General features: G+C 44.8%; 1 long non-coding RNA gene across 1 annotated transcript; it reads right to left on the bottom strand.

Moving 5' to 3' along the window:
• Positions 1-3,171: 3,171 nt before the first annotated feature.
• LOC309539222 lies at positions 3,172-6,365 on the bottom strand. The gene is made up of 3 exons (XR_014222775.1): positions 6,246-6,365; positions 3,715-3,886; positions 3,172-3,235 (listed from the first exon to the last, which is right to left on the bottom strand). It is a non-coding gene; the product is annotated as an uncharacterized lncRNA (long non-coding RNA).
• Positions 6,366-9,915: the final 3,550 nt, after the last annotated feature.

Here is a 9,915-nt window from a genome sequence, read left to right as displayed (position 1 = left end):
TCTGAATGTGAATACTTTTCTATATTTCGAAAAGTCCATACGTATTTTGTGTTAACAAATTCTATCTGCCATCCATTTGTTCCATATGTAAACTTGTTGTCTTTCAAAAAATGGATTGGCCCAAAAAACACTGAGGGGCTTGATTCTATTATATAAGCTGGCCCCACATACCATGGTTTTCCTGAAGCTTTAGAAATGATACAATAAACCTATTACTGAGGGGGAGGCTCACCTTTTAAAAACTAAAACTGGGAAGTCTGATTTGTGCATATACTGCTATGTAATTATAATTGTAATTATATTGTTTACCAGCAATAACAGGGGCATTTGCCCTAAATTAATTAATCCATAAGTAGACAAAGAATAAACATCAGAATAAAAAATTATCAACTTTTCATTAAAAAGTTATATTCAAAACCATTCAAGTCAGATAACACATTTATAGTCAGTTTCCCTTGAGTGCAGATGGAACTTTAAGTGGCTTATAGTCTTTGCTGGGTTGATCGATTTTTCTGCTGATTATATATATATATATATATGATTATGAAATGCAGGTCTTATTTTAAAGATGTGCGTAAGTTGGTTGGTTTGGTTGTTATGCACTGCTTTGCAAAGAATGTTTTCTTAAAAAGTGGTTTGTACGTTTACTAAACTTGAAGACAGATGGTTCTGTGGTTTGGTCAGGTCCTTAGTCTGGCATCTTCACTGGCTCCTCTTGGTCATCTCTTAGCAATCACATTTCACAACAAGGCTCCTATTTGAAAGGGCAGATCGACACTCATGGTTTTAAACATTAAGTAACGGTTGTCACCTAGACAGCATCTTAAAAAGCAAAAAGAAAAAGAAAAGAAAAAAGAAAAGGCAGAAACATCACCTTACCAACAAAGGTCCGTATAGTTAAAGCCATGGTTTTTTCCGGTAGTGATGTATGGAAGTGAGAGCTGGACCATAAAGAAGGCTGATTGTCGAAGAATTGATGCTTTTGAATTATGGTGCTGGAGGAGACTCTTGAGAGTCCCATGGACTGCAACAAGATCAAATGCATCCATTCTTAAGGAAATTAGCCCTGAGTGCTCACTGGAAGGACAGATCGTGAAGCTGAGGCTCCAATACTTTGGCCACCTCATGAGAAGAGAAGACTCCCTGGAAAAGACACTGATGTTGGGAAAGATTGAGGGCACAAGGAGAAGGGGACGACAGAGGACGAGATGGTTGGACAGTGTTCTCGAAGCTACAAACATGAGTCTGACCAAACTGCGGGAGGCAGTGGAAGACAGGAGTGCCTGGCGTGCTCTAGTCCATGGGGTCACAAAGAGTTGGACACGACTAAACAACTAAACAACAACAACGGTTTTCACAACGTAGATCATAGAATCATAGAATCATAGAGTTGGAAGAGACCACAAGGGCCATCGAGTCCAACCCCCTGCCAAGCAGGAAACACCATCAGAGCACTCCTGACATATGGTTGTCAAGCCTCTGCTTAAAGACCTCCAAAGAAGGAGACTCCACCACACTCCTTGGCAGCAAATTCCACTGTCAAACAGCTCTTACTGTCAGGAAGTTCTTCTTAATGTTTAGGTGGAATCTTTCTCCCTCCTCTATGTGACATCCTTTTATATATTTGAACATGGCTATCATATCACCCCTTAACCTCCTCTTCTCCAGGCTAAACATGCCCAGCTCCCTTCGCCGTTCCTCATAAGGCATCGTTTCCAGGCCTTTGACCATTTTGGTTGCCCTCCTCTGGACACGTTCCAGTTTGTCAGTATCCTTCTTGAACTGTGGTGCCCAGAACTGGACACAGTACTCCAGGTGAGGTCTGACCAGAGCAGAATACAGTGGCACTATTACTTTCCTTCATCTAGATGCTATACTCCTATTGATGCAGCCCAGAATTGCATTGGCTTTTTTAGCTGCCGCGTCACACTGTTGGCTCATGTCAAGTTTGTCGTCAACCAAGACTCCTAGATCCTTTTCACATGTACTGCTCTCAAGCCAGGTGTCCCCCATCTTGTATTTGTGCCTCTCATTTTTTTTGCCCAAGTGCAATACTTTACATTTCTCCCTGTTAAAATTCATCTTGTTTGTTTTGGCCCAGTTCTCTAATCGGTCAAGGTCGTTTTGAAGTGTGATCCTGTCCTCTGGGGTGTTAGCCTTAGCCACCCCTCCCAGTTTGGTGTTGTCATGGGCTCAGGGGCTGAGCCATAGGGGAAGGAGGAGATGGAGAGCAAAGGGGAACAATCTGAGGGGAGCTCAGGAGGGTATGCCAGTGATCAGAGAGATTCCATGAGTCTCTCCAGCGAATCAGAGGATTCCCAGAAGGGGGCCCCCAGAGGCAGGGCAAGGGGGGCTAGTGGGGAGTCTCCAAGCGGCAGCTGGAAATCAGGGGTAGCTTCCCCACCAGAGCGTAGCGGGGGGGAAGATGCCCAAGGATTAAAACAAGAGCCTCCTGCAGGAGGAGAGAGTGAGGCTGGACTGACCACGCCTCCGTCAGAGAGTGGAGGGGCGGAGGGAAGAGCAGGTCGGGCCAGCCTCCCTGAAGGAGAAAGCAGTGAGGGGAGCAGTGTAGCCGTTAGGAGGAAAGTAGGCGGCTGGGCGCGCGCGCCAAGTTCAAATGTGGAGGCGCGCGGGCCAGCAGAAAACCCGGATTGGGAGCCAGGTCCTAAAGCCCGCCGGAAGGGTGGGGAGGAGTCAGAAGAATCCGCCTCCGAAGAAAGTAGGAAAGAGGTAACCCCAGAGGACAGGAGGACCCGGAGGAGAAAGGAGCAAAAGGAGGAGAGGAAGAGGTGGAGCAAGGCTCGGGTCTTGAACTGGTGCAGGGGGGGGAGGAGTCAGACGGAGCTTCGCCGGTCTAAGGACTCAGACGTAGCGCTGCGCGCCATGGGTGTCAAACCAACAATGAACCACAATAAAGACTTTTGTTTATAAAGAGCAACTGGCGTTGGTCCTCTGTGAGCTGGGACCTGAGGCAGCGCTGACAGGTGTCATCTGCAAATTTGATCAGGATGCCCTTGAGTCCATCATCCAAGTCGTTGATAAAGATGTTGAATAAGACCGGGCCCAAGACAGAACCCTGTGGCACCCCACCAGTCACTCTTCTCCAGGATGAAGAGGAACCATTGATGAGAACCCTTTGGGTTACATGACATCTTACTTTTAACCTTCGTAATGCATTATTAAAATGTGACACCAGAGGGCCCTGCAGAGCAACCAGCAACCATCAGCAGGGAAACTGTTTTGATGGAGAAAACAAAGAAACAGTTTTAATTTACAAGTAGGCCCTGTGATATTTTAGAAAAACATATCTAATATCATTCTAATAAGGTTAAACAGGTCCGTGTAGGTCCAGCACAAGGCAGAAAGAGAAGCAATTAGCAGAGGCCTGCCGGTGGAGCCAGGCCTGCCTTCTTCTTTGCTGCTGCACCCTTGAGCTGGACCGGCCCACACATGAGGCAAGGTGAGGCAACTGCCTCAGATGGCAGGATCCACAGGGACCGCAGGTCCTGATGCAGCAGATCTTTATTCCACCTTTGCTCCTGATGTTGGCCTTTACCAAGCCCTTCTTCCCTGGCAGGCGGAGAGCAGCATTTGGTGGTTTGCCTCAGGTGCCAAAATATATTGGGCCTGCCCTGCACTTGAGGATGAGGCCAGCCCAGAAGTGAGGAGCAGCTAGGTGAGTCAGAGGGTAGCAGATCAGGAAGAGGGACTCACCTGCTGCCACCTGAAGTGGTACAGTCAGGAATTCCTCAGACAACGGCCTCATTCTGCTGTGTAATGCATAGGACGGCTAACAGCTTCCCTCACTGAAGGACTTTAAGGATATGCTAGCATCAATTTGCATGGAGGAATGGGTAGGGCTTGAAGGAGATATGGCAGGTGTGTACTGAAATGAAACCAAACATTATTTCTCTGCATTGTAAAGCTGTATATTGAGGAGTGAAATCAAACCAGCTGATTGTGTTTCCTAAGACCAAACTAATACCTTTCTTCTGGGCCAGCCCTACGATGAGGCAGAGGGAGGCAGTTGCCTCAGGTGACAGGTGCTGAGGTGCAGGGAGGGACAATGCCATGTGAGTGCCATGTTGTCTGGCCTGTACCCCTTGCATTAGCCTGCTGTCCTCTGGATGCAGTCCTTTTACCAGTATTGAAGATTAAACTACCAGTCAAATTGGCTTCTGTCTGTGCCTTAGGAGAAGGCACCATCTTGAGCTTTGCCCAAGGCAGCAGATTGTCCTGAGCTGCCTCTGCTCTGTGTTTGGGGTGTTTTGTTCTGGTCCAAGTAACATTTTCTGGGGAGTATCATTTTATCTTTCTTTACTGCTGTTTTATCTTCAGTTGCTTGTTATCAGGTGAAACTCTTGATAAATCTAAAACAATTTATTTCAGCACCTACACAAGCACACACTCAACTTTAGAGATACGGAACATGGAGCCGTCCATTTACAAATGGACTGCTGGATGCTGACACTGCTGTTTCCATGGCAACCTGTCAGACTGGGCAAGGCTGTGAAGATGCATTCATAAGCATCAAATAGCAACAGGGTGTTCTTTCAGATCTAATATATATGTCGTATCAATTTGAAATGCAGCTCCTCATTTTTATCTCTCTCTCTTTGATTTTCCATGCACACTATACGTTCAAAACACATCCCCCCCCAAGAACCATGCAAACTGTAGGTTGTTAATAGTGCTGGGAATTGTAGCACCATGGGGGTAAACTACGGTTCCCCTGGTTTTTTGGGTGTATACTTTAAGAGTATGGTGTATACACCAGCATGAGATTTTCTGTAACACCTTGTCCATCCATCACTTTACTTTGTATGCCTTAGAAGAAGCTTACTATAAATTATGCTTCAGTTAACCTTTAGTTTCAACTTTGCATTTTGACTCCTGATCAAGGGCTAAAATTGATGTAGGCGAAAACTCATTGGACTTGTTTGCTACTAAAATTCTATACTGCATACAGGTATTGAGATTTTCCTCCCTCCTTTTTTTGGTCTATTTTGGATGCTGACGGTTTGGATGCTGACTGTTGTATGAAATTTGCCACATAGAACCTTATTAAGGCAGGATATAGTTTGGCCACATATGTGCCAAGTGTGTTTTGGTTTTTCAGTTTAATGCTGACCTCCACGTGGCGTGATGTGTCCAAATGTGTGTCTATGTTTTCTAAGCTTGTTGAAGTAAATCTCCACTGAAATACTGTTACAGTTTTACAGGAAGAGGGATGACATTTGTATGTGCAAGCTGGACAACTGCCAGTTTGTGAAATCAAAGAGCAGCTTTGCACAATATTCATGCAATTGAGAGCTCTGGGTATAGATTTAGCACTTGCCCAGAAATTAACATTTGGGGCAGAATCCACTGTTTATCCTCAGGGCACTGCTTGTTTTAAAACATTAAGCATGTAAGAGACTTTTGACAAAATGATACAGTGATATATTCCAGTGTGAGAACATGCAGACTTTCAAGTTTCCACACTACAAAACTGACTCATGGCCCAGGTTTTATTTAGATTAAAGTTCTAAATAGGGTAGCTGTCAAGTTTCGAACAGCTTGGCAAATCCAAGTATAAACAGGGCCTTGAACAAAAGCAGGCTTGGCAGGTTCCGGTCATCTTTGCTCCAGATTAAGACCCAAACTACATTTTATGCAGAAACGTGTCTCACTGTAATAGCCTAACAGGCTTTTTAAATCAAGGAGAGCTACTTGTTTTTTTGGATGGTCAAGGTCAGAGCAACAGCATGCCCACCACTGGCTTGGTTGGTGACTTTCCCCATGCTTCAAAATTTTGAAACAAATACAAATTTTATTACTAAACCCCCTCAATACTACTATAACTCAGGGGAATGGGTGGCGCTGTGGTCTAAACCACTGAGCCTCTTGGGCTTGCCGATCGGAAGGTTGGCCATTCAAATCCATGCGACAGGGTGAGTTTCCGTTGCTCTGTCCCAGCTTCTGCTAATCTAATCATCATTATCATCATCATCATCTAGCAGTTCGAAAGCATGCCAGTGCAAGTAGATAAAAAGGTACAGTTGTGGTGGGAAGGTTAAATGGCGTTTCCGTGTCCTGTGGCTTCCGCCATAGTTGCCTTTGACTGGACTTAACCGTCCAGAGGTCCTTTACCCTCACCTTTCTACTATAACCAACCAAATGATTAAAATGTCATAATCAAGCAGCACAATAAAAACATATCAGAGCCTCTGACTATAGCCTTAGTATATGGCATCTTGACATACATGACAAGATGCTGGCAGATGTGTCTCTCCTTTCTCATAGGCCGATTCTGAAAGTAATCATGTCTCCCATAGCTCCAGTACTGGTGCATGGCTGCTGTCTCCATGGCGACCGCTTGCTCTGTAGAAAGCGCTGAACATGAATTCTCTTGCAATGTCCTGTAGCAGTTCTGCCTTTTGCAGAAAACCATGTGGTTTCAAATAAAGAGAACGAAATGTATATATATATTTCTTTGCATATCGCTTCTCTCTTTCCACCAGCTCATTTTATCAGGCCCCAAATTTTCAGTTCACTGTCTCTCTTGACAAGCATTTTTTTTACCGCTCCCACCTCCCTACCTCTCTACACCCAGTGTGTTTCTTCTAGAAAAAAAGGTGCAACATGAAGTTGTTACAGTAAGTGCTGCACTTTTAACCAGTATGTTTCTTCTAGGGGGAAAAAAAGATGCTGGTAACTGTTTATCCTTAAGAAAAAAGCACTGCTTACATACCTTCATGGACCCCCAGGACGATGGCAAGATGAGTTTCTGATGTTTCCATTTTAGGCTAAGCATCTAATCAGATCGGGATGTAATGTTACTTGTTGGGTGTGTCTTTCATTTGGCCTTTGTGCAGGGTGCTGGGGTGGCTGCCTGGGTTGGCAGGTTTTCAGGGCCCTTGAAGGAGGGGAGGGCTCAGCTCCCTTCACACGTGCAGCTCTTTGCTGTGGTAGAACCTTCCAGGAAGTGCAGACGCTGCAACTTACTAAAAGAACTTTACCATTTATTTATTAGCTTTGTGCTGCATTTGAACAATACTTCTTTTTCTTTTTTTAAAAATACCTTAACCATCTGTAACTATTTATTTATGCTACATTTACCACAGAAGGGGTTCCCGAGGGTCATCTAGTCCACCCCCTGCAATGCAGGAATCTCAGCTAAAGCTTCCATGACTGATGGTCATCCAACCTCTGCTTAAAAACCTCCAAGGAAGGTGAGTACACAATCTCCCGAGGGAGTCTGTTATGCAATAGTATGCTATGCAGCAGTTGTCCAGAGCACCAAAACACAGTAAGCCATTTTCTCAAAAACACAAATAGCCACCACAGGTCCTTGGTCCCATGTTGCTCCTGGAAGTCAGACAGCCTTATTATTAATTATTAAGTCTCCAAGTATTGTTGCATGTACTTGTGAAACATAGAATTGTTGCATTGGAAGGGACCCCGAAGGTCATCCAGTCCAACCCCCTTGGGGACAGACTCATGAATCAACAAACAAATGCATCTAGCCTGGCTCTTAAAAACGCAGGAGCTTATCTGTGTTGCAACCTTTGTTTAAAAAAACAAAAAAACGAAATGCCACTTTATTCAGTTGAAGTGGATTCTACTGGCAAATGCATGTGGTACAACAATAAATCTGTTAAGTCTTTGAGCCACAAACTATTCTGGCCTCCCTTTGTCTCTTTCCTGTTGCTGGGCAAATAATGGGCTGTGCCATAACTGCTCCTCTTCAGTGGGCCTTTCCAATATTTCCACAGAAGTACTGGTTAGCATCTGGAGTCCTTTGGGATCATCTCTTTCTGAAGCTCTTTTCAGGCCTTCGTCTTATCAGTATTTAAAGAAAGGGACTGAAGAGGAATGAACTACAGAGCTAGCAGCTGTTTTAAAATACTCCTCTGAAGTTAGCAGAGTTAGTTTTCAATTAGCAATAATCACACCTCGTCGAGATTAACCAGTTATATAAACTGCTTATATAAAATGATGCCCTTCACTGTCAAACTTCAGGAAACATTCATCACAGTGCAGACCCAGTCATGTCTGCTTGGAAGTGCCATTGAGTTCAGAGGGATTTTGTTGTTGTTGTTTAGTCATTTAGTTGTGTCCGACTCTTCGTGACCCCCTGAACCAGAGCACGCCAGGCACTCCTGTCTTCCACTGCCTCCCGCAGCTTGGTCAAACTTATGCTGGTAGCTTCGAGAACACTGTCCAACCATCTTGTCCTCTGTCGTCCCCTTCTCCTTGTGCCCTCCATCTTTCCCAACATCAGGGTCTTTCCCAGGGAGTCTTCTCTTCTCACGAGGTGGCCAAAGTATTGGAGTCTCAGCTTCACGATCTGTCCTTCCAGTGAGCTCTCAGGGCTGATTTCCTTAAGAATGGATAGGTTTGATCTTCTTGCAGTCCATGGGACTCTCAAGAGTCTCCTCCAGCACCATAATTCAAAAGCATCAATTCTTCGGTGATCAGCCTTCTTTATGGTCCAGCTCTCACTTCCATACATCACTACTGGGAAAACCATAGCTTTAACTATACGGACCTTTGTTGGCAAGGTGATGTCTCTGCTTTTAAAATGCTGTCTAGGTTTGTCATTGCTTTTCTCCCAAGAAGCAGGCGTCTTTTAATTTCGTGACTGCTGTCACCATCTGCAGTGATCATGGAGCCCAAGAAAGTAAAATCTCTCACTGCTTCCATTTCTTCCCCTTCTATTTGCCAGGAGGTGATGGCCCCAGTGGCCATGATCTTAGTTTTTTTTATGTTGAGCTTCAGACCATATTTTGCGCTCTCCTCTTTCACCCTCATTAAAAGGTTCTTTAATTCCTCCTCACTTTCTGCCATCAAGATTGTGTCATCTGCATATCTGAGGTTGTTGATATTTCTTCCGGCAATCTTAATTCCGGCTTGGGATTCATCCAGCCCAGCCTTTTGCATGATGAATTCTGCATATAAGTCAAATAGGGATTTACTCTCAGATAAATGTTTGTGGGTTTGTAGCTGTGGACGACACATTAGAGGTATGTTGGGAATGGCCACTTTTTGCATATTTAGTAGCACTGCATCAAAACCCAACCTTACTGCATGAAAAAGAATAGTTGAGCATTGCATAAAAGTTTCTCAGATGACTAGAAAGAATTTTTCTAATTATTTGTTTCAAATGTGTGAAAGAAGGGAACCATTATTCCACAGGAGCCATGATAATGGTTGCAAGAAAATGGAGGCCAAACAAATTCTACTCTATTATATATCTATTTATATCCTGCCCTTCCTCCGAAAGAAACCCAGGAGAAGTAGAATGGCTGGGTCACATCTCTGTTCTCAGGTGTATGGAAGAACCTATGTATGTACAGATGGAGGTGTACAGGTGTCTCCTTCCCACTTTCCATGGCTCTCCTGAGGCACAACCGGCCAGTGGAGGTTCAAGCCCACCCAGGAATGGCTGTGGACAGGCTTCCAACATTGCAGGCGGTTGGACTAGAGGACCCTTGGGTTCCCTTCCAATTCTATGAAATTATGACACACAGGGACTGAAGGTGGGGCCAGGGAGTTCAGCCCAAGTCTCCTTCCACACATTCAGTGTACAGATGGAAGGGAAGAGGTTAGGGTTAGGGTTAGGGTTCGGGTTGGTGTCAGGGTTAGGGTTAGGGTTATGGTAAGCGTTTCGGTTAGGGTTAGAGTTAGGGTTAGGGTTAGGGTAAGGGTTAGGGTTAGGTTTAGCGTTTCGGTTAGGGTTAGGGTTAGGGTTAGGGTTAGCGCTTTGGTTAGGGTTAGCGTCTTGGTTAGGGTTAGGGTTACGGTTAGTGTTACGGTTAGGGTTAGGGTTAGGATTGGGGTTAGGGTAAGGGTAAGGGTAAGGATTCGGGTTAGGGTTAGGGTTAGGGTTAGGGTTACGGTTAGGGTTAGGGTTAGCGTTTCTTTTAGGGT

The sequence above is a fragment of the Podarcis vaucheri genome (assembly GCF_965113315.1).
Source record: "Podarcis vaucheri genome assembly, chromosome: 8".
NCBI lineage: Eukaryota > Metazoa > Chordata > Lepidosauria > Squamata > Lacertidae > Podarcis > Podarcis vaucheri.
The sequence above is the reverse complement of the archived record's forward strand: the minus strand, read 5'-3'. Positions and strand labels throughout refer to the sequence as shown.